General features: G+C 36.5%; 1 protein-coding gene across 8 annotated transcripts in view; it reads left to right on the top strand.

The window, feature by feature from the left end:
• Positions 1-26556, top strand: part of PDE4D (phosphodiesterase 4D) — a 1533637-nt gene that overhangs the window by 609700 nt on the left and 897381 nt on the right. The window lies entirely within an intron of this gene.

The raw sequence follows: 26556 nt of genomic DNA, 5'->3' as shown, positions 1-26556 counted from the left end.
GCGCGTGTGTGTTGTGCGCGCGCTTCCCAGTTTTCTGTGCCGCGCACCAGCCCTCTCCCCACCCACTTCCATACCACCCTGGCTAGTGAGACTAAACAGGCAAAATCAGTTTGCTCTGGGTGGAGAAGAGAAGGTGAAGGTTTTGCGGGATTTGACCGGCGAAAGCACCCAGTCATCTGTCCACTCACCCCATTGGGAGGAGGGTCGGTGGGGCTGCTCTGACTAGGGAGGAGTGGGGAGTTTGAAAGGCTGGTCCCAGGATTGCAGCTAAAAGCCTGAGAACAACTCGCGTTTCTCTTCGTCATGTGGAGAAGTAAATTGAACAGCAAAAGGGGAGAACAAACACGTGGGTGACTTGGAGAGTTTGGAGCAAAATGTTCAGCAATCCTTGAGAGAAAGAAAGGGGTGAGGGAGGGAAGAAAGGAGCGAGGACGCTGTGGGAGTTACATTGTATCGGTGTGTGTGAGCTTGAGTGTAGGGAGACTGTGTGTGTTATCAGTCGTCTCTGCAAAATCCCAGGAAGAAAGCGCCTTGTTTTAGCAGCAGGCAAGACGTAGAGATTTGATTATAGTGATTTCCCCTTAACGTAAGTGCTCCGGAAGACAGGGCAGGGAAGCCGCCTATCAACCGGGAGTTTTAATAGAAGTTGACCGCTGCTTCTCCGAGGAAATGAGTAGTGTAAAGGACCAATTACAGCCGTTCTGAGGAGTCAGCTCCAGATTCTTAACTCAGGCATGGAGGTGGATGTGGGGCCCACGTTTAGTCCCTTTCCTGATAACCCAGAGACAGCTCCTTTCTTCCCTGTCCCAGGCCCTCCACGCCGTGAATCCCCTCCCCTACACAGGCACAGGAAAACGATTTCAGGAGCTGCTGATCCTTGACACATCTAATAGTAAAGTAGAGGGGTCGTCATCTAACCTTAAATGTGGACAGGCATCGATGTACTGCACCTCCAAGCCACAAGTCTGGACACAAAGTTTGGCAGTTATAAATTGTAAATCAGGTCTGGGTATGGAAACAGGAAAATCTAGGGCTGGGATTGTTTGTCCAACTCTGATTGACAGTAGGTTGGACTGATCAGAAAATCATAATGGTGTTCAAATTTGTGTTTACCTGAGGTTTTGTGTGTGTGTGTGTGAGCATGTCTCTCTGTTGTATACACTATGTACAAGGGAATCCAGCCAAACCATCATAAATCTGATGTGTACACATCATTTCAGCTTGCATATATGCTTTTAGCCCTTTGCCTGCTCACACCCTTAGGTACCCTTGTTGGAGATGTTCTTGTACCTGTTGGATGGGAAGAATAAGAATTGTAGTTAATAACCTCAATTCAGATCAATTTAAACTCTGACAATTGGTGTGGACTGCAGACTTTCATAAATTAATATGAAAGTTTCATTTTTCAGCCAAGACTGCTAAGACCCTTTGTTTGAAGAGGTGGATGTCCTTCTCTCTCCCCTTTGGTTGAGCACTACACTATGTAGGATCCCGATGATAGAATGAAGGCAAGCATGATACTTTGTGTATTTGACCTATTAATAGAAAAATACTGTGTGATGATGAGCCCTTAATAAACATTAAATAAGAACAAGAGTTCTAGCTTGATCTGTGGGCTGATTGATTTTGTAGAGTTTCTTAATTGACTTCATTTTTAAATAAAATAGGGTATGCCTGAGAGAGTGGAAGAAAGAAAAATATGCTAGTTGGAATAGAGGTATTGCATCATTGATTTGAATTTATTTTTTGCTATGCTCTCTACATTGATTAATTGTTCTATTTGAAATTTTTTAGTTGAATGGTTCACAGGCAAACTAAGATGTATAATATTTATATGTAGCTGCCACTGTGGCTCACCTGATATATCATTGTCATTCTATTTAAGGATCCTTAGACTTAAAATCCTTTACAACACTTGCATATTCCCCACATGTTCACACATTGCATGTCATGTTTTTCCTTAATAGAGTTGCTTTTGCAAATAAATGTATCTTTAAGGAGGACACGGATATTAGTTTCATTCTTTAAAAAGAACAGAAACAATACTTTTTGATTTTAAAGGGAACAGCAACAGTGCTTTTAAATTATCAAGAAATTTTACATTTATTAACTTATTTGAATCCTACAACAACACTGAGATGAGATGGTATTATCTCTATTTAATAAACAAGAATGCTGAGCCCCAGAAGATGTGAGCAATTGGTTCAGTATCACATAGACTGTGAGTGCCAAAGCTAAGACTGAAACTCAAGTCTCCTGTCTCATCAAAGGTGGTGAGCCCACCTAAAATAAATGTATGCAGAACCTGGGCCTGTTGACAGCATCAAGAAATATATGAAGCCAACATGAAGTTTATATCGATTGATACTACAGGACATAAAGCCCGAATGAACTAAAAATGAGATATGGTTTAAATCCATTTTTAACAAAATGACAGATACCACAAGCTTCTGAAGGAAGTAATTAGAAATTTTAACTTTAGAAACTCTGGGCAGTATAAACTGGTGTTAATGATCACAATAGAGGCAAACCAGTGTATTTGTTTACTTTGTAAAATGCATATAATAATACTTATGAAACAGCGTTCAGATAAATTAAAGATAGTGAGAACATTTAAGGTCTTTTTCAATAATTTTCTAAAAGCAAACAAGAAAAGGCTGTGTGTGTGTGTGTGTACATGTGCACCACCATCATACCATCATCCAAATGGGGGGTTTAAATAGTCTGTCAAGTTAATGTCTCTGAAAAAGCCTCATGGGTGGATGGATGAATGATTCCCTATGGATTATCAAGAAAGATATATCTTTTAAAAAGCTGTTTCTAGCATGTACTGTAGCACTTCCAGATATTATCTTGGCTGAAATTTCAAGAATTTGTTACAGTTTGTGAAGCAATGGGAAAGAGGAATCTTGGTTTAATGAAAAAGTTTATGTAAGCAGTAAGGAGACAACCCTTAGATATTTTGTGATCAATTCTTTTGAGTCCCTGGAAAATTTGGATATGTTAAATACATTTTGTATGTAAAGTGTGTCTGTCAAAAAAGGTAGATTCATGTCTTAATCTCAACATGGAAGAAATTTCAAACAATAAAATTACCAGAGAAATTAGTCTCTAAGTTACCAAGAGAACTAAATGAAATATGAAAAAAGTTTAAAACACTCTCTAAAAATGTACACATCAGATTAATCATTTCAACCAATAGTCTTCAAAGTGTGACAACTATTTAACTGAACTGATAAGTAATTTTATTGTTTCTTTGATTTTACACAACAAAATATTTTCCTTATCAGTAATGTGTTTTTTGAAATACACAGGAGCTGTGTATTTTCAATAATATAATACACTAAGGTTGAAAATACAAGCAGCATGGATGATTCCTTGATATTATAAAATATTCTAGATTATAGTGATGAAAATATCCAGAAGGGGACATTTGATTTAGATACCTTATTTGATTCACTTACTTTTATCTATTTATTTATATAATTTTTTAGAGACAGGGTCTCGCTCTGTTACCCAGGTTGGAGTACGGTGGCACAATCATAGGTCACTGTAGCCTTGAACACCTGTGCTCAAGTGATCCTCCAGCCTCAGACTCCCAAAATGCTAGGATTAGAGGCATGAACCACCATGCCTGGCCCAGTTTAGGTAGAAGGAAAAGAGCTAAAAACTATAATCACACAAAATATAAATCCTGTGCATATTATATTTACTTGGCATTAGTTTTTTTTTTTTTTTTTTTAGACAGAGTCTTGCTGTGTCAGCCAGGCTGGAGTGTGCAGTGGCACAATCTTGGCCCACTGCAAACTCCACCTCCCAGGTTCAAAGGATTCTCCTGCTTTGGCCTCCCAAGTAGCTGGGACTATAGGCACGAGCCACCGTGCCAGACTAATTTTTTGTATTTTTAGTAGAGATAGAGCTTCATCATGTTGGCCAAGCTGGTCTCAAACTCCTGGCCTCAAGTTATCCGCTCGCCTCAGCCTCCCAAAGTGCTGGGATACAGATGTAAGCCACTGTGCCTGGCAACATTAGTTTTTTAAATACTTTAACATCATATATTAAATGAAGAAAACATATTGTAATATTTAAATAATAAAAGAAATTAGGTTTTCATTTTTCTATGCTAGGTTATAAAAGCAATTTATTGTTTATTGATTTTTCAGGTTATTGGTGTAATTTTTTCTTCATTAAAGGATGGAATGGTAATCTAAGTTCATGATGTAAAATTTAGATTTCAGATTACCAAAATAATTAATTGAAAAGTTGGCCATTCAGATTGTCTACATCAGTTAATTTGAATTTAGGAAACAGTATCTTTAAAAGAAAACATATTGGAAAACTGACATAAGGTTGACATCTTTAAATTTTAATATGTAAGGACACTAAGGATATTTAAATAGTAAAAAAATACAAGGAAAATGTATAGTTTTTACATTTCCTACATATTGCCAACACAGTAACCCAGTGTTAGACTTTTTAATTTTTTCAAAACTAGTTTGAATCTTTCTTTCTTCATTTGCTTCCAATAGAATATTGTCTTGGTAACTTAATTTAATACTTTATCAGCTAGTGTGTTCTAAGCCTTTGATTAATCAGAAAAACATAATGAATCCATCACCTTCTTACATTTTGATTCTAAAATGATGTACCTTCTGTGTTTCATGGAAATGGGAGGTGGCGGGCAGAAGAGGTAGAAGGGAAAAGATAGGAACTAAGTCCCCAAGCAGGAAATGTTCCTAAGTCCTTATCTTATTCTAATTGGACCATCTGGGTTCAGTTGCCCACATGTGGAACAGTAGCATGAAAACAGGTAATTGACAACATCAACAAGACACATTTCTCTAAGATTATGGAATGTAGAGAAGAGAAGGGACTGAGGCTTAAACTAACCTAGTCCACCACTGTCCATCTTTTACATTTGAAGAAACATGTGTCCTGAAGGGTTAAATTACTTAAAACAACTAGTTTACTGCCCAAACCATAACTACAAACTATATCCTCCATATCTGCTGACAGTTACCTACATTTTACACGTTGTGGCCATCTTTTAACCATCAGTATCCCCAACTTCCAGGTTATAGCCTTGAACCAAAAGTTTGGAAATTACTTTTAGAAAACATTTGTGAGTAAGTGGAATATTCAAATATTGGCACAAGAGAGATGACTTCAGAAAACAAACATTCTTTCACTTTCCAATTTGGATACATTTACACACACACACACATACACACACACACTGATGCCTTGCTTACTAATTTCTATCTCTAAACTTTAATGTGGGTTTGGAGGGATGTCTTGAGAAGAGTCCTTAAAGATCAAATAGGATAATAATCTAAAAAGACTTAATTCTGTTTATGATTTTGCTAATTATTTAAATGTCTGAAGTCTATCATGGACAAACTTATGTCCCTCTCACAGCTTATTATCCATCTACAGGTTTAAAAATATGCAATATGTGAGTCTATAACTTGAATGCTGCTAGTACTGGCTCATAACAGCAATGTTGCTAAGGGATTATACCAAATAGCACTGTATTATATTTCAAAAGATGTTGTGGCTATTTTTACCCTGAGGAACATTTTTCTACGTTTAAAAATAAGAAAACTGATTTTTCTCAGAGAATAAGCCACTTTACCTTATTGTTTAAAACTTATCAGCTAAATTGGTTGGACTGTATATTCACACATACCACCATTGCCCCAAACCTCACCATACCACTTTGGAGATTGAGAACTCTATAAAATTTGCTTTGTCATCTAAATGAGCATTTATAATTATTGCTCTGTCTCAACATGAGGCATCATATTCATCCAGTTGTCTCTGGCCTGTGGCATTCTTAGACTCTTCCTCTCCCCTAACTTTGGATCTCAAAGACCACCAAGATCTTTTGAATCTTCCTCAGAAATAACTCTTGTGTTTTTCCCTTGCCACTTCCCTCGTTCAAGCACTTATCCTCTATTCACTAAACTATCGCAATAGTCTGTAAGTGATCTCTAGCTCCAATCTCTCCACACTCCGTTTTTTTTTTTTTTTCACACCCCAGGCTACCAATTTCATCATCATCATCTTCTTCTTCTAAATCTTAAGATAATTTCTCTTTGCCTTCAAGATAAAGTCTAAATTTCTTAGTTTGACTCTTCAGAATGTTAGTCCAGTCGGTCTTTCTTGCAGAAAGTCTAACTTTTATCCCCTTTTGTAAACCCCATGAAATAATCACACTTAAATTCTGGCCATGGTCTGAATTCTCTGTGCGTTTTCACACCTCTCTTTCTTGCTGAGGCTGTTTCTTCCTTCTAGATGGCTTTCCCTATGCCCTACAACACCCCTTCCTTACCTGTTCAGAACACTCATGAATATCTTTTCAAACTCAATTCGTGTTACCCTCTTGCGAATATTCCTACACAAAGAAGGAATATTTTTCTTTTCTTTTTCTTTCTTTTTTTTTTTTTTTTTTTTTTGAGACGGAGTCTCACACTATCGTCCGGGCTGGAGTGGAGTGGCGCGATCTCAGCTCACTGCAAGCTCCGCCTCCCGGGTTCGAGCGATTCTCCTGCCTCAGCCTCCCAAGTAGCTGGAACTACAGGCGCCCGCCACCACGCCCGGCTAATTTTTTGTATTTTTAGTGGAGACGGGGTTTCACTGTGTTGGCCAGGCTGGTCTGGAACTCTTGACCTGGTGATCCACCCGCCTCAATCTCCCAAAGTGGGAATATTTTTCTTTTCTGGGCTTTCCCATAGTTTTGTGTATGATTTGTACTCTAGCAGTTACCAATTGCAGTTTAATTATTTGTTTTATATGTTTTCCCCATTAGGTACATTAGGACCTTGCACAGTGAATGGTTTTATATAGATTTTTAATAAATGATGAGCTTTTAAATGTGGAAATAATAATGAAACCTTGTCTTTTTAGTTTGTGCTCTCTCAGATAGGATATATTTGATTTTCTTAATAATCTCTTTGAAACACACAGAGTTAGTGGTTATTTTACCCATTTTATAGATGATGGAAGGGAATATTGAATCTCAGAAAAATAGACACATATTCATGTTCAAAGATAGAACTTGTACTTGAACCAAAAAGGTCTGGTGATCTTTTTTATTGCACTGTGATGAAACAAGAGATACTGTGAGTATATGTTAGTATGAGAAGAAGCAGCCTATAATTTGAGTTAAGATTATGAAGACAGAGTGAAATTATAATATTATGAAGAGAAATAACAGTTTTGATCTAACTTATGAAAAAAACAACATAAGAATGAAAATAACTCTGATGGGATAAAGCCCCCTTTGTAAATTTAGAGAAGTGCCTCTATAGAGTAAATTCTTAACCTTGGGTTATTTGACTCTACAAGATTCATTACATTTGGAGGTAGGCACACATTTTTGAGAGAATGTTTATCTAGTTCTCAATGAGTCTTTTATCCACAAAATTTAAGGCACCATGTTCTAAAGCTAAGTTATTGGCTGATTCACTAAGGGAAAAATTATGAGAACATACTATACCAATGGAGTAAGATTATCACTGGGGTGACTGAAAGTAAGCAGTTTGAAATGGGATTTTAGAAAAATGCAACACTTCAGACAGATAAAGTCAGATACATATTTAAAAATAAAAATCCCCAGTGGGATTTTAGGGGATTACTTGACTTAAAATTTGGTTTAAATGTAAGAATATTAAAAAATGTTTTGAAAAAATAAAAAGACTGTTTTTCCTTATAAGATAGCAGAACATATTATATAGGCTATTAATTCAAACAGCATGATAATAATTTAGAAATAAACCCATTATTCAACCAAATGGATAAATGGTCAAGAATAAGGCTCATGCATATATTGAAAATTTAGGGTTTAGTAAAGGTAGCATTCCAAATCAGCAAGAAAATGATAAATTATTTAATATAGGTGTTTAATGGTTTATGGAAATAAAAAATGATCCTAACTTCATTCATACTGTAATAAAGAGCACTGAATAAAAAAAGATTAAAAACTTAAGAGAAAAATAGATAAAGGCCATGAACAGAAAATTCAAAAAGGAAGAAAAATTTATGACAAATATACATTTGAAAAGTTTTTCTACCTCACGAACAGACAAAGAAATAAAAACTGAAACATCAATGTTATTTAATTTTTTGTCTATCATTTCAGAAAAAGATGAATAATTTAAAAGAATTTGAAATGGTGTACAGACATAGCCACTTTCGTATGTACATTTTCAGTGACCAATATATCAGGAAATCAGGAAATATAAATCAGGAAAACATTGGTGGGTAATCAAATAATATGTAATATTTTAATGTGCATACTTTTGTCCCATTAATTCTATGTTTAGAAACTTAGCCTAAGAATATAATTGAATAAGTGAGCAAAGAAATACTATATTGCAATATTACATATAATAGTATACATCTGGGAACCACCCAAATATCTTTCAGGACAGAAATTGTAAAATAAATGATGATATATCTGTATTGAGAGCTGCATGTATTAAAATTATTGAAATGTAATTTTAAACTCTACAAGTTGTTATGTGGAAAAAGCAATTTAGAGAATAGATGACAGAATATGGTATCATTTACCCATGTGTTTTCATGCATGTTTATATTTACACGTATTTATGTCTGTGTACATGTGTGCTTGTAGTTATGTGTGTAGGTGTATGTGTGGCATGAGTATGTGTGTGTATATATATGTGTGTGTGTGTGTATATTTATGTCTATATACATATACATGTAGAGAGAGAGAGAGACAGAAACAGTACTATATATATATGTAGAGAGAGAGACACAGACAGAGAGAGAATACATATATATTCTGTCTAGGCAGGAAACACCACCAAACTGTTACAGGTATGTGAAGAGAGGATATTTTGAGAGGTCTTTGATTTTGTTTTGTGTTCTCTTCTCTTACTCAATTTCCTTTAAAATGAGCATGTGTTGTATTTATAATAAGCAAAAATCATGTATTTTCTCCTTTTGTAAAACAATATTTTCAACTTATTTCATTTAATATATTTCACTTGTATTTCACTTGTTTCTTATCCCCCCCAAAAAGCAAAGGATTGTGTTTCATAAAACAATTTAGTAAAAGATAAACATGAGGACATCAAAGAGAAGAGACAACGGCATGAAAATAGTGTGAACTATGAAAGGAAAAATGTATTTCATAAATTCTTGAGTAATTGGATAGAAATGAGTCACAAATTGGTTCTGAGCTTCCTATCAACTAATCCAAGGAAGGGAACACTGTTGGTTTAAGATTCATATCTTAAGTTAACTTATGGTAAGTTAAAAAATGAGTTGCTTGGTAAAATATATTGCTATTAACTCCGAGAATTAAAAGAAATTTCTCTGTGGTGTTTTATAATAAGGATGCTATGTGATATGGTGTTACAGTTTCAACAATTTTTCTATACTTTATAAAGTTTGAAATAGGTATGAATGTTTCTTACAACTATGACTGATTCTTACAAAACTACACATTGATGGCCTGTTGTCTAAGTTCCATTCATTGAAAATCTTATCAGCACTGGAGCCCTAGTTAGCATTCTTAACAGGGCATTCTCTTTAGGACTGAACACTAAGTGTGCACCATTAAAAGAAGCTGCATTCTTCAACTTGGGGAATTCTTCTAGACTCACTCTCCTGTATCCCACATTCAACCTCTTGTTCTCATCCAAATACCCGAATTTGATTTGGATGCTGTATGCATTCTCCGGTCCCTAGGATTAAAAAATAAGGTCTTATTTTAGTTTCTTGCTCAAATATTGCTTTTTGACCTGCTCTGTTCCTGTAATGTAGCCCTCAAGCAAGCCCAACCTAATTCTCAAGTGTGGCTCAGAATTCTGGGACACCAGCCCAAATTGGGTCTCCCTTATTTGTGATATAATGGAACCAAAGGAATAAGAGAGGCTGGGCATGGTGGCTCACGCCTGTAATCCCAACATTTTAGGAGGCCAAGACGGGCAGATCACTTGAAGCCAAGAATTCACGATTAGCCTGGCCAACATAGTGAAACCCTGTCTCTACCAAAAAGTACAAAAATTAGCCAGGCATGGTGGCACATGCCTGTAATCCCAGCTACTCAAGAGGCTGAGTCACGAGAATTGCTTGACCCTGGGAGGCGGCGGTTGCAGTGAGCCAAGATCGTGCCACTGAACTCCATCATGGGCTACAGAGTAAGACTCTGTTTTTTTTTATTTCAAAAAAAAAAAAAAAAGGGAAAGGAGAATTTAGTGTTGGTATTTTTAAATCATTAAAACATAAAGTAAAAGTTTAGACTCTTCTATACACACATTTTTGTTTTACTCCCACTCAATCATTTCCACCACCTGGGTTTTCAGTTGTATTGAGGACCAGGTTCTTGTCTAATGATCAGTAGGCTGGGGTCTCTACTGTCCAGAAATCATGTTGTTACTCGTCACGGCCATTGCTACTATAGACACTGAAGAAAGATCATCCAACATGGATAAATACCCTGTTCTTATCAGATGTTTGGAAAGTAATAGAGTATAATGATGTCCCTCATGTAGAATATGGGTCTAAGAAACTCATATTAACAACTCAGAAACTGCCATAAATAGCTGAAATATCCAAATAAATCAACAGACCCACAGTTTGTGAGAAACAGAAAGATGTTCAAGGCTTCAATGGGATAGGCCAAACTTTGTGTTGAATTATGTGCTTCTTTATGTCGTGTTTCCTCTGCCTGAAATGCCTTTTCCTCCACACCCATTAGTTTTTATAACATCTACTCATACTTCAGATCTTGATTCAAGCATTACTTCTTTTGATGAAGTATTTTCAGATCTCCCAAATCTGTCATACCATATAGTTCTCCTTATATCATTTATTATATTTTCAATTACATGTTTAATTGTATAATCATTGATAAGGCCAGTTTCTTTCACCAAACCATAAACTCCTATGAAAACAATGACTGTGTTAATTTTGCTCACATTCAAACACAGTATTTATACATTGCTTGAAGTGAAAGAATTATTAATAAGTAATTGAACTCCAGAGTTGCCAATTTTATAAAGTTAGGAATGTACCATTAAGGGAAGTAGAAAACAACTCCAAATTACCATGTGCTTTATTCTGTTAAAGAGTTAAGAAATAGCTATACAATTTATATTATGTTAAAGACACTTGAGTTTACAGATACAAATATCATCTCTGGAAAGAAACCTAAAGGACAGGAAGTCAGTGAAGAAGTGGCACCATGGATTGCCAGAATGATGATGTTGCAGAAGAGTTATATTTAAGGAGATGGCAAATAAAAAAACGACAATAAAGGCATTAGATACTAATTTCAATGTTACTTTGTGTTTTTATGATTATTTGTGTTTATGCATTATTTAACATTTATTAATAAATTATAAATATTCTGGCTCAATTCATCCTGTTTCTGTTAAACATACATAAAATGCCCATAGCTACTCCTGTTATTGGCATCTGGTAGTTCCGCATGACATTAAGACCCAAAAGTAAAAATAAATAAATTTATTCACTGATAAAATAATTGCCAGTTCAAAATGATCTAATACCCTTAACATTCATAAGAAGAAGAGTATGTATCATCATCCTGGCAAAATGGCACTTATAATTTCATAAATGCTCCTTTTTAACTTGATGTATTATTTTTATTTTGGGGGTAGTAAGATGTGGATGCTGTTAGATAGTCATTACTTCTGTTGACATGGCATATTTTATCAACATGAAATATTTCACAAAAAATTAAAACACAGTAATAACAGGTCACATAAACACTCAATAATCTCACTATTGCAATATTTCAGAAAAAAAAATCTATTTAGGGAAAACAATTTGTGTGTGTTTGTTTTTAGTGGCAGTCATGACATGAGGACCCCAGACTCAAGTGCATTGCCATTTACTCCCTGGTAGAATGCGATTTCATTTCCAATGAGCTCAAACATAATGATCATAGGTCTTACTAATTATACAAAAGATGCTGAAGAAGTAGTATGCTTTGTGATGTCATATATCAAAAATGCTTTCTTTTAAACATTTCTATCTCCTTAGCTAGCTTTAAGAGATAACAAGATGGGCCACTGAAGTAACTTTGTCAAGCAAGTTCAGTGTAATGTTTCCCCAGAGATTGTTTTAACTGATTTGACCAAATTAGATTATTGACTTGACAATAATGAACAAGATACCCCTTTGAATTTGAATTTTTGTCATTATATCTTTTTCATGAAAAGTTTCAGGCCAGGCACAGTGACTCACACCTGTAATCACCACACTTTAGGAGGCCGAGGCGGGATTATTACTTGAGCTCAGGATCTCCAGACCAGCCTGGACAACAGAACAAAACCCTGTCTCTACAAAAAATACAAGAATTAGCTGGGTGTAGTGGCGTGCACCTCTGATTGGTCCCACCTACTCAGGAGGCTGGGGTAGGAGGATCGCTTGAGCCCAGGGGTTCAAGATTACAGTGAGCTATGATCGTGCTGTGCTGCACACTCCAGCCTGGGCAACAGAGTGAGACCCTGCCTCAAGGAAAAAAATGTCAGAAATGTTTGAACCCATGAAGTAGATAATGAGGACATAGTGGGAGTATGTAGACAAGCAATAACAGGCCAGGAGCACTGGTTCATGCCTGTAATGCCAGCACTTTGGGAGGTCAAAGCGGGTGGATCACAAAGTCAGGAGTTCGAGATCAGCCTGACCAACATGGTGAAACCCCGTCTCTACTAAAAATACAAAAATTAGCTGGGCATGGTGGCATGCGCCTGTAATCCCAGCTACTCAGGAGACGGAGGCAGGAGAATCGCTTGAACCTGGGGGGGCGGAGGTTGCAGTGAGCAGAGATTGCGCCACTGTACTCCAGCCTGGGTGACAGAGCGAGACTTTCATCTCAAAAAACAAACAAAAAAAAGCAGTAACATATAGCAGTGTTGGCCCTCAACCAGTCTGGCAGCCTTTTTATTGCTTTGGATGCCGGTTGTGTCTAAGCATTTGCTTTAAATATTTGATGTAGTTAATTAATGAGTATTTTGGATCTTCTATTATACAAATCTGCCTATGAAAAATAAATGCAAACAAATTACAAATTTCAAATGATAGAAGACCAAACGGAAATACAACGATAGCGTCCTCAAATGTGCACTAGTAGTTCGTTTAACAGAATATGACTGCCATCTGATTATTAAACAGTAGAAATTGTTTAAGTAGATAGCTAAAAACTGTAGTATCTAATGGTTAATATTTTCCAAGACAGTAGCCTAAGAGAGTAGCTCAATATATATGGAGTTCAGGCTGTGTAGGATGGGGCTGGCAAGGAAAAGGAAGAAGAGGAAATAAGGCTTTGATCAAGATTCCTTAAATTCCCTATAAGATGTTAAGAGAGGCACTGACTGGTTTTAAGCAGGGAAATTATGTGGATAGCTTTAAATTTTTTAACACTTACTTTGGTAGGGCCGGCCGCGGTGGCTCACGCCTATAATCCCAGCACATTGGGAGGCCGAGGAAAGCAGATCACGAGGTCAGGAGATTGAGACCATCCTGGCTAACACGGTGAAATCCCGTCTCTACTAAAAACACAAACAAAATTAGCTGGGCTTGGTAGCAGGCGCCTGTAGTCCCAGCTACTCGGGAGGCTGAGGCAGGAGAATGGCGTGAACCCGGGAGGCGGAGCTTGTAGTGAGCCCAGATCTTGCCACTGCACTCCAGCCCTCCAGCCTGGGCGACAGAGCGATACTCCGTATCAAAAACAAACAAACGAACAAACAAACAAAAACTTACTTTAGTAGATATGTGTACCATAGAGTGGGAAGAAATTAAAGGTGTGATTTAGGTGTTTATTGCAGTAAACCAGATGAGAAATAAATGGTGATAGTCTGAAACTGATACTGTGGCAGTAAAGGATGGACAGAAAGAGATGAATTTAAGAGAGATTTTTTAAAAGTGGAAATGATAGATCTTGTCGACTGACTGACTTAATGCTATTAAAGTAATTTTTAAATTACATGTATTTGCGAAAAGTATAATTAATTAATCCATGGCCAGTCACGGTTGTTCATACCTATAATCCCAGCACTTTGGGAGGCCGAGGTGGGCAAATTGTTTGAGCCCAGGAGTTCAAGACCAGCCTGGGCAATATAGTAAGATCGTGCCTCTATTTGAAAAAATAATAAGTAAGTAAATAAATAAGATTCCATAAATATTTGGACACCTAAGGTAAATTTAAAACCTTACAATTTTGTTTTCCTTTGTTCTTTGTAATTTTTAGCTTGTTTGAGTGGGGGAAAGTTTGAAATATTGGGTAAGGCAAACATTTGAAAAACACTCATCTGCAGAGGAAATTTGCAGTGTTGTGGATAGATCACTTGTGTCATTACATTAAGCATAACAAATGCTTTTTGATTGTGAAAGCATAGGTAGATATATTGCATTTCAGGCCACCACTAATTAATTGCATTAATTTAGTTAAATTGGTTTTCTCAACTCACTAGAAAAAGATGAAAACTAACACTTCAAACTACTTCCTCTTGGGGACATCATAAAGACAATGGACTTTCTTTTTCAGTAGTTTCCCCCTTCTCCTGTCCTGCCCTCTCTCTCTAACTAGGAAGTTACTATACCAGCCTTTCCAGCTTTGGTTTTCTAATCTTAATTATTTCTGTACCTGTCCATCACTGGAAATTCTTCAAAAACTGATGTGTGTCGGGGGTTGAGGGGTGAGTTTGGGGAGTGGTGCTGGTGTGTTATTATTGCAAAATTATCCTTTTTTTTTTTTTTTTTTTTTTGGTTTTATTTTTAAAACCTTTTGGAAACTTGTTTAAGCATTTTTTTTTTTTTTTTTTTTTTTTTTGACAGAATCTTGCTCACTCAGGCTGGAGTGCAGTGGGGTGATCTTGGCTCACTGCAACCTCCTTGTCCCGGGCTTAGGTGATTCTCCCACCTCAGCCTCCCAAGTAGCTAGGACCAGAGGTGTATGCTACCAATGCCCAGCTAACTTTTATATTTTTTGTGGAGACAAAGTTTCTGAAGATGAGGTTTCCCGTGTTGCCTAGGCTGCTCTTGAACTTTTGGGCTCAAGCGCCGCTTCCCAAAGTGCTGCGATTGCAGGCGTGACCCATCACGCCCAGCAAAGTTATCTAAGCTTTTTGTTCTTCTTCTTCTTCTTTTTTTTTCTTTAAGTTCTGACATACATGTGCTGAATGTATAAGTTTGTTACATAGGTATACGTGTGCCATGGTGGATTGCTACGTGTGCCATGGTGGATTGCTGCACTTATGAACATGTATGTTTATTGTCTAAGCTTTTTTATCCTTTTTATCAATTGTATGTTTTAAAAAATATCTACCATGTGCTTTTACCTCTGGTTAACTCTACCTGCATAGATACCATAATAATCTGTTAATCACACTTAACAAGCCTTTGCATTTGATATACTTCTTACAAACAACCAAACGAACATGCAGGCAAAACAAAACAGCAACAACAATAAACACCTCATTGTCTTTCTTTTGCTTGTTTCTCTAGGATGACTATTCTTATGACCATACCTGATAAGAATAATTTTTTAACTTTCCATTTTCTTAGAATCAAGGTATTGTGTTTTCATGTAGAGTTGTAAATATGGTATAAACAAAGATACTTTCTTTCAAACCAGGATTGTATACATATTTTCATATATTGTGGTTCTTTGTGTGCATTTTTGGTTCTAAATATTTGTTTTCATAATGCCATTAATGTATAGAACAATTACTATGTATTTTTGTTGTTGTTGTCCTATCCTTTTCCTGTCCCTTCATCTTAGTATTAGGATAAGTATGCAACAATAATTTTCCCTTTCCATGAGATAAAAACTTCTACATCTTTCCAAGATAATAACACTAAGAACAGGCATTTATAGATCATTATTTAAAAAGCCTGTGAAAACTGCATTGACATAAATACATATTATTTAAAAAGCCTAGGAAGGTGCATTGACATACACTATCCCAATTGTTCCTCACATAGAAGAGTTTTAAGTTGAAGAGAAACATAATCAATGTCCTCTAGAAAGATTCCTCTGGTAGTAGCATAGTGGGGGAATAAAAATAAAGCAAGACAGAAGATAGAGGAGTCCAGTTGAGACATTGTGATACAAATCCAGTATAGCAGATAGAGGTATAACTTAGAGCAGTGGAATAAATAGATTGATATTATTAGGCTAGGTTTGTCCATTCTTAGCAATCAATTACAAAAAGGCAGGTGGATAAAGAATAAAGAGATGGAAATCTTAAGGTATGTACTCAGCCGTCTGGGTGAGTGATGGTAGCACTGACCAGGTCAGGGGAAGAAAGCTGAAGAGTTTGCTAGTGAACACACAAATGGAAATGTTCAGTAGATTATTGTCATCATCACCATCATCACCATCACTATCATCATCATTATCATATTTCCTCAGCACTATCATTTATTAATTTGTGAGGCTTGGTACCCCTAGAAGCTTTGCACAGATCACAGTTCACTTAATCTTTTCAACAGTCCGTGGGAAATATACCCTTTTCTCTAGATGCAGACCTGGAAAATGGAACTTAGAAAAGTTATAGAATATATCTGTTGTTGTTGTTCTTTTAAGTTCAGTGATACATGTGCAGGATATGCAGGTTTGTTACATAGGCAAACGTGTCATGGGGGCTTGTTGTAGCGATTATTTCATCACCCAGGTATTAAGCCTAGTATCTGTTAGTTATTTTTCTTGATCCTCTCCCTCCTCCCACCCTCCAGCCTCCAAAAAGCCCCAGTGTGTGCCATTTCCCTCTATGTGTCCATGTGTTCTCATCATTTAGCTCCCACCTCTAAGTGAGAACATGCGGTATCTGTTTTTCTGTTTCTGTGTTAGTTTGCTAAGGATAAGGCCTCCGGCTCCATTCATGTCCCTGCATGAGACGTGATCTTGATCTTTTTTATGAGACATGAGACATGATCTTTTTTATGGCTAATGCTAGAATTTTTATGACTCCAAAGTTCAGGTTTTTTCAATACATCAGATTTTAGGCACTCAGAAGAATTGAGAGAATGGTGTGGATTTGTTGGAAGTTACTAGAAAAATATGATAAGCATCAGAAAGAACACCCAAAAAGGGATGCCAGTGGGGAAAATCTCAAGGATGGAAGCCAGGGATACACCATTTAAAGTGCAAGGAGGAAAAGAGGAGTGAGTGATGTGAGTGATGGGACCTAAGGAGGAATTTTCACTCTGTGCTTTTCAAGCAAGATACAGGTTCCTTCTTTTTTTTTTTTTTTTTTTGAGACGGAGGCCTCACTCGGTCGCTAGGCTGGAGTGCAGTGGTGCAATCTCAGCTCACTGCAACCTCGGTCTCCTGGGTTCAAGTGATTCTCGTGCGTCAGCCTCCCGAGTAGCTGGGACTACAAGCACGTGCCACCACGCCTAGCTAATTTTTGTTATTTTTAGTAGAGACAGGGTTTCATCATGTTGGCCAGGTTAGTCTTGATCTCTTGACCTCATGGTCTGCCCGCCTCGACCTCCCAAAGTGCTGGGAATACAGGCATGAGCCACCATACCCGGCCACAGTTTCCTTCTTGTGTTTATTTGAAACATGAACTCTGAACGAAGGACAGTTTATCTTGGACACTCTTATGATTTGTATATCACCAAAAGAGCAGAGAATCTGTAGATACTGTAAATGGGATCCTTAATCACTCGTATATGGAAAGAGAAGCTTACCAGATACCAGGAGCTTTCTGTATTGCCTGGAAAAGGAGGATATCTGCAAACTTTTGTACACTGTGCACTTATCAGATTGGACCTCAGATGGGACCTCTGCCCCACAGAGTTTCTCTTTAATGAATCTCATTGCTTACTGGTCTAAGAAGAAAAATAATTATAGCCTCAGGTTAGAAAAATTGAAATTGAATCATTTCACAGTCAGATTAATGCTCCATTAGTCCCATCTATATGAGAAAGGGAAGAGGGAGTCACCAAGTCAGGTTGGAAAGTCCTTGGGATGATTGAATGTAAGGGAGAAAAACTGTAATAATTGACATAGCCAAGGCAAGGACCCAGTTCCGAAGCAAATATTTTCTTTGTGTGAGGAAAGGGTACAGTATTGCTGTTTCTTTTTTTACATATAGCATTACTTTGTATTCACCCAATACTTTTATTTTTAAAAAAATAGATAAGAAATCATAACCAATAGAGAGAGTAAAGAAACACAGGTCTTTTTTCTTTAATGAATATCATCACTCTTGAGTTATAACTCTTTTATCTACAGTCTTGTTAAGTGAAAATTGTTTCCTCAATAAGAACACTTTCTTATAGAAGTTGAGGTTCCCTTCTGGCACACATTAGAATTCTCCAGTATTCATATTTCAATTTTATTCATGGTGTCGAAAGGAATTGATGAGATAAAATTTCCAATAATACAATGAGAATATTCATGTTTGTGCAAATACCATGGAGATGTTGAGAAGCAGAGTAAAGGGACATTATGTGAAAACTAACATCTCACTGGACTCACCAACTCTAAATCTTACTTTTTTCTTCTGAGATGAGGTCTCTCTGTCACTCAGGCTGGGGTGCAGTGGCATGATTATGGCTCACTGTTCCTTTGAATTCCAGGGCTCAAAGGATCCTACCGCCTCAACCTCCTGCATAGGGAGCTATCATACTCGGCCATTTAAAAAAAAAAATTGTAGAGACAAGGTATCACCATGTTGCCGAGACTGATCCTGGGCTCAAGCAGTCCTCCCACCTCAGCTTCTCACAGTGCTGAACTTACAGGTGTGAGCCACCATGCCCAGCTTAAATCTTGCTGCTTATATATGCAATTATTAACAATACAAAGTTGTTCTGTATTATTACTAGATTACTTGGTTTTTCAAAATTTCAACAACTCTTTTTGACTTTTTAAGAATATTTGTTAGAATGGAAGTATTGGCATAAGTCACTAGTTTTCAAAAACATACCCAGCAGAGTTGAAAGTGAATGTAAAAGCCATGGCCTGTTGACTGTATCATCATACACAGTATTTTTCTCCTTATGTACTTTTATTGCTTTGGTTTAGAGACATGTATGAGTTATTACATCAGTATTTTAAAGCACATTCTCCCTCTTCATTTCTGCAATGTACTGGGTCGAACCAACTTCGTAGGTAAAAGTTGTAAAATATTGCTAATTTCACATAGTTCAGCCTAATAGAATCTCATGCCCTTTTAAGCCTTGGAGAAGGAAAGCCTCTTCGTATTTTCTCCTTCCAGATTCTTGGCTTAATCCAAGCTTCTGCATAGTTGGAGTGGCAAATCCCACTCTTGCATCTGGTGAGCTGTGCAGTTAGCAGCTCTGACACTTTTCTACACTGTTCAAACAATTACAGCCCAAAAATGTGAGTGTGGCCTTAAAAAAGGCTGATTCCATGTGACTACCAGATTGCTTCAAGATCTGCCCAGTCATTCCCCGACTGTGTCATCCCTTAAAAATCTGTGTCATCTGGGTGCAGAAAATTAGAAAAATGTTCTCTCTATCTCTGCTTAAATTTTCGGAATTTTTTTCCTTTGAAACTACAAACTAGAGAATTGGAATTAGACTTAATGACTTGACTCTATGTAGTATATATTTCTTTTCTCCAAACACTGTTTTGTAGACATAAGGAGGGACAAGAAATGAAGGAAGGGGAAAAGTATAGCGTTTCAGCCCCAGAAATGTACCTATGACAATTTAAATGTAGCGTATCTGGTTAGACATAGCCATTTTGTTCACAAGAGTATTCAGAGATGGAGACATGAAGTCTCTAATTGTTTCGTTGTATCCAAGAGTGTGAAAATAGAGTTGTCATATGAAAAAAACCTTCCATTTTCATTGAGAGTACCCATAGTCTATGGCATTTCTTACCAGTCAGTAGGAGTTTTGTTTTGTTTTTTTTCTATTGATCTGTACTACTTAATTACCCAAAGGTGAAAATATTACCTATTTTTTCTTTTTCTTCTAACTTTGTTTCCTAGCTTCTAGGTAGCTGTTAACTTTTTAGTATTTAAATGTGCACACTCCTGGAGACCAAACTGCCTCAGCAAGTTTTACTTCAATATTAATGGGCAAGATGAATATTGTTTCATGTTTTACCGTTAGCAAAAGGGAGGAGAAAATACCAGAACTAAGTTCAATTGAACCATTACTATCCAGGGTTTATACAGTCATTATTATTATCTCAGATTCTAAATTCCATTCACCAAAAATTATGATTTTTAAATTAAGATAGTAAATTTTATGTGTATTTTTAACACAATAAAAAGTTGGAAAAAATAATTTGACTACTCTATCCAAGAGGTTGCAGAGCTAGTAAGTAGCTTTTTATTGCAAAAAACTTGCTGATTTGTGACAGAACCTTCATTTCCTTCCTGCAAGGAAAGACTATGCTGTGTATGTGCATGTGTGCTCGTGTGTGTGTGTAACTCTTCTGTTGTGAATCCACCAGCGGTTTTGCATTGTTTACAGGATAATGCTCAGAATTCATAACAAGGTCAATAAACTCATCTGTCGTTTGCTAGGCATGTCTGTTATCTCATCTCTAGCCTTTCTTCTCCCATCATCGCCAAGTTTGATTCTACTTGACTTACCTTCACTTCCTTCCCATTGACCTAGGGAGCACCTGTAAGACTGAAAGGGAGGTCGTGGGCTTTGTGGAGGGGAGGTGAGGAATCTATGAACAGATAAATCAGAGAGAAGCATTGTTTGGTAGAAAGAAGAACTCATGAGTGGCAGTAGAGATTGAGTTAAAGAGTGGGATGAAAAATAATTAAAAGGAAATAGTAGGATTTGGTGACCAATTTGTTAGAAGGGATGAGGGGCAGTAAGTAGTCAGTGATGATTCTGAGGTTTCTAGCTGGACCTAGAATTGTCCAACTAGTCCAAAAAATGAAAACATTTGCCTTTTACTAAGATGAGTTTGACAAAAGATGAAGTAAATTTGAGGGTGCGGGTAATGAAAACAAGTTGACTTTTTCTCCCTTGACGGCAAATTTGAGTGCGTATGGATGTATACGTTTGTGTATTTGTGTGTTTGTCAATACCCATTGGTTTTTCTTAGGTTATATTCAAATACTGAAGTTGTACTAATTAAGTAACCAAAGTGTATGCTTTCAGCATGGTACCTTTTGCATAGCACCAAACATCATTATATTATTTTCTATTGTGGTATAACAAATGACAACACAATTAGCATCTTCAAACAATACACATTTGTTACTTTACAGTTTCCATGGGCCAGGAGACTGCACATGACTTAGCTGGGTTTTCTGTTCAGGGTCTCAAAAGGCTTTAATTAAAAGCCTTTTGGATTTTTATTTAAAAATTGGGAATTTGGGGTCTCATCTGAGGTTCTGGCTCCTTTTTCCATATCAGGTGGTTGTTGGCAGAATCAATTTCTTAACCACTATAAAATTCCTTGAAGTTTGCTTCTTCAAGGTCAGCATGAGAAAGAAACTCTGACTTCTAGGCCCTTTTTTGGAGGGCTAATCACTTACTTAGACCAGACCAACCCTGAATAGCCTTTGATTAACTTAAAGTCAACTGATTAAGGATGCTACTTACATTTGAACAATCCTTTAACTTTGCCATATTCCACTGGTTAAAAGAAAATTACAGATCTTGACCATCTGGGAAGAGAGAGTATAAGGGCATGAGTTATTGGAGATCATCTTAGAATTCTGCCCACCACAATTGTGCTCTATGTTTATGCAGGTATATGTATGAGTGTATATTTATGTGAGTAGTTGATAACTTAAAAAATGAATTACATGTATCCCAAAACAAGTGGCAACTACACATCCCATGCCTCCTTACTTGGTTTATTTTTTCCTGAAGTTACTCCAGGGTCTTCTCTATTTCCACTGTTAGGTTTCCTTTCTGTTGTCCTGACTTCACCTTTCATAGCCAAGAAAGCAGTAAATTTGGCTCTGAAATGTACATTTCAGCACAATCTCCCTGTTTTGGCAGCAGTGGTGAGGCTTTAGCAAATCAATTGTGATCCCAAATGAGCTTCAGCAGTTTGGAGTGAGGCCATGGCCCACATGTTTGATGCCAACAGCCTGATTTTTGTAATGAAAACTCTATCAATAAGGTAAGTAGTCCCTTCTTAGGCATGCATTATTTTCCAATTTTATGTAATGGTCAGTCATTCTTACAGTGATACAAATAAATATTTATGCTTTCATGTCTTTTAACCTTTTAGCAAAGTTAAAAGAAAAGGAGTCTGTAATGAATGAAATTGTCCCATTGAACTTATTTTTTCAGCTTCTGAGGATATATCGGGTGTACTCCTTAAAACTGAACATGTGCATTTGTTACATGTATATATGTTTCCACATATCACTTCATAAAAGAATTAGAGAGAGCTTATGAAATAGAATTTAGGTTGATTTGGTATGAGCAAAATATATTGTTGGAATGAAGCAGAGGAAAGAAAGCATAAGAGCCATCATAGTTAATTCTGTTGAACTTGTTTTAACTCTGTCAAGGTTGGGTCAATGTGGCAATGTATTAAATAATTTGCTCTCATTAATGCAAAAGAATAAATGTATCAATTCCTTAGGAAAAACATGTTGTCTTGGGTACAAAATTCCAGCAATGTTTTTTACCACGTGAGACTTTATGGAAAATTCCAGATAACAGACCTTGCCCTAATAGTATGTGGGCAACAAATCCAGAGGTATCTATCATAGCATTCTTTCTTATAACAAATTTTATTAGAAGCCAAGGCTAGAATGTTGAAGCTGGACTCCAGGCAGGTGATTCAAATGCCATACTATTATTTTCTTAGCATGGACAGTTCTGGTTATTAATTCACTCTTAGATAAACTTTTAGAACCAGAGGATCGGAGGGATGCTGACATTCCTTAGATATCTTAGGTAATCATCCCGAAAATTCACTTTTCCTGAAGCTTTTGATAGCAGACAGCAAGAAAATTTCACTTTAAAACTCACTTTGAGGACCTGAAATGTTATATCCCACTTTGCTGATTGAGGTCAAGGAGTATTGTTTGTACCTCAAACAAGCAGGTGGTGAGGTTCACTTTCAACTGGTAATTATGAGAAAACGAACCGTTAGGCTAGATGCAAGGCCACCTCATCTTGCATCTGGTAAACATACCAACAAAACACAAACAACTGTCTATAACACCTTTCAATAGTTCCCTGTTGCTCTCATTATAAATATGAAAATCCTTACCATGGCATTCAGGAATTTGCATGATCTCACGCATGCCTATATTGACAGCTCTTCTTGTATCATTCTTTACATCGCTCTCTCTGATTTGGCTGATGTTGACCTAATTTCAGCACTTGGAAACCACCATACTCACTCTTGCCTTAGAGTTTTTATGCATACTATTTCCTCTACGCTGACGAATACCTCCAAACCCCACCATCACTGCCTATTAACCCCATACTTCCCTTGTGTCTCAGCTCAAATCTCGCTTTTTCTGATAATGTGTTTCTGATTCTCCAAATCTTGCCACGTGGCCCTGTTATGGACTCTCAGAGCTTACTGTAGTTTTATTTCATCAATAACAGCTTATGAGATTTCTTCATTAATGTCTATCAGTCAGATCGTCAGCTCCATGAAGACAGGTTGCAGGCTTGTTTTGCTGACCACTCTATCATCAGCCCAGAGCACAATAAATGAGCATACATGAATTCAATAAAAATGTGCTGAAAGGATAAACTACTGTTATTTGCTACATTAATTACAACTTTTGTAAGCCCCTTACAAAAGATGCTTTCTTAGATGCTGCAATTCCCATTCTAGAGATTGAATAATATGACTATGATAGTTTTAAAGGAGATGGGAAATAGTTTGGTATTTCTTAAATTAAAATATTAATCTGTTAGAGCTAGAATTTTATTTCCTGAAAGATAATCTTGTTTAACCAGTGTGAGAAACTATGTTACACAAAGAACATTTTGCTAGTATTATTTCACAGGAGAACTAAACTTGGTAAACTGTCGTTCCTAGAAGATTGCTTTTATCAGGCACCGGTGCCTTCTTTGAGCTTTGTGAACTCATGTTTTAGGATGGTCAGACATTACTGACGGAGTTAGAGAGTTCTGGAAAGTGAACTTCAGCTAAAGAAAGTGATCTTTTTTCTATAATGGCAAGTCAGTTGCAAAGTTCTATTTTTATTCTAATGTGCTCATAGAGCATGGTCCCCAGGATTCTCTTAGGGGTCTGTGAGACCATACATATTTTCATAACAACACCAACATGTCATTTGTCATTTTCACTGTACATTTTCTCAGTACAGTTCTCCAGAAGCTACACAATGTGATGCATATTATTTCATAACAGACTGAATATGGAAGCAGACATGAGAACCTAGGTGTCTTCCATTAGGTAGCAAAAATAAAAAAAAAAAAGTCACTCTTCTTACAGTTTTTTGGAAAATAGTTATTTTTACAGAAAATACATTTATTATGTTTTTTGAAAATGAATTAGTAAATAAATATTTATAATGGTCTCAGTTTTAAGATGGCAAATATTCCACATAAACAAGAAATCTGTGAGTCTTCAATAATTTTTAAGACTATAAAGAGATTCTGATACCCAGATACTTGAGAATCACTTCTCTGAGCCATTTTATTGACACAATTTTACTTGACTTTGCAACCTGACTGTTTTAGATACCTTTTCTTTTCAGTCTTTTCTAAAAGATCAATTGATTAATTGGGTTCACTAGAAGATACAAGCACACGATCTTCAGTGTCAAAAGATACTCATGACCAGTGAACCCCTCTTTAGTTCTCAGTTATCCAATTCCCTTTCCTGGAGGCAACTGCTACTTTTGTATTCCTAATGGAGATCTTTTATGTGTTTACTCAAATGCTAAGACATAATATATCATATTCTGCTTTCCTGCTTATCTTCCTTAATGATATAGCAAGGAGATTGATTCCTAACTCTGCATGTAAATCTGCCAATCTAGCAATTGCAGTATCATCCATGTCATGGATGAGACATAATTTCGCCAGGTGCCTGTTGGAGTCTGTTGGTTGTTTCCCATCTTTTGTCACTACCTGCAGTGTAGTGATGACTATTCTTTTACTTATTTGTTCATATAAAGTAAGTATATCTCTAGAATTAATATTTGTAGGTGGAATTCCCAAGTCAAAGGAAGTACATATTTTTAAAAGGGTATTATTAGATTGTCCTAAAAAAATTACACCAAACTTACCCTAACATGACTATTTTTGCTTTTTCTCAGTATACTTTTAAATAGATTGCATTGTAAAATTTTAATATTTATCATTTAGATAAGTGAAAACAATGTCTAATTGTAATTTTAATTTTATTTTTATTGAGGAGGTTGATTTTTTTTTAGCTGAAATGGAAAAATATGTTCATCTCTTTTTCACTGAAGCTCATTAGTTTCCAAAAATGTGTCCTCATTTCATACATAGTATCTTCGAACCATTGCCAGGTCATAGAAGTGACTCTTGAAGATCTTCTTCTCTGGCATCAAGGGTCATATCTCATTCTCCTGGCTTGATACCCTTCTCTCTCTACACATCTCAATTAAGTAAGCTTCCTTCCTTATCCTCTGAAATTATGATCATCTTTAGGTTCCCAGATATGGGTGACTTGTGTCATCCAGTCTGACTTCCAGTTTGCAAATTATCTTCAAAAAGTGGAAACAGCTTTTACTTTCTACTTTATAAATTCATACGTGCTCAGGAGGACTTTTGTTAAGATTGGGACATACTGCTTAGTTAGTCTCTAGGGTGGAATCATAATTAATGAAAGAACTCTGTGTCTGATGGAAGGCTTAGTCTAACAAATCATCCTAAAACCTCATTAGACATTGTGTACTCCCCATGGACACTGTTGAAGAGACACTTGATTAGGCAGATCGTGACAACCTCAGCTTTGCCCATCATACATCCTCCAGAGACTCCTCAAACTCAAGACAGACTTTCTAAAGGAAGGAATGGCTGTTTCTATTTCAGAATATTACTGATACCAGAGCTTTGCTGCATCTTCATGAACTTTTCTTTATTTTTATTTTTATTTTTTTAGAGGCAAGGTCTTGCTCTGTTGCCCAGGCTGGAGTGCAGTGGCATCATCACAGTTCACTGTAACCTCGAACTCCTGGGCTCAAGTGGTCCTCCTGCCCTGACCTCTCAAAGTGCTGGGATTACAGGTGTGAGCCACCACACCCAGTCTTCATGTACTTTCTTATGTAAATTTATTTTGTTCGAGATTTTCTTTGTGATGGAATAAGCAATTCCTTCCTTAACTCATTTTCCAAGACATTTTTGGAATTTGCAATATATATGAAAAGGCATTTATTCTCAGTAATGGAAACACCATTATTTCTTTTACTAGAATGTGATCTTCTGGTTTTAATATTTATGTCTCTGTGCCAAGGTGAAAATATTGTAGAATAATCAGAGAGAATCCAGATAATAAGATTTTCAATAAACAAAAAATAAGTGCTCATAGGAGTCCTGTCTGCTGCAAATTTTAAAAATGGTTTTCTGTTAACATGCAGTTGTCATTGCTTACCAAAAACTTATATAAAAACAAGACACAAATGA

Source organism: Papio anubis, chromosome 5 (genome assembly GCF_008728515.1).
Source record: "Papio anubis isolate 15944 chromosome 5, Panubis1.0, whole genome shotgun sequence".
Lineage (NCBI taxonomy): Eukaryota > Metazoa > Chordata > Mammalia > Primates > Cercopithecidae > Papio > Papio anubis.
This window is presented reverse-complemented; position numbering and strand designations above follow the sequence as displayed.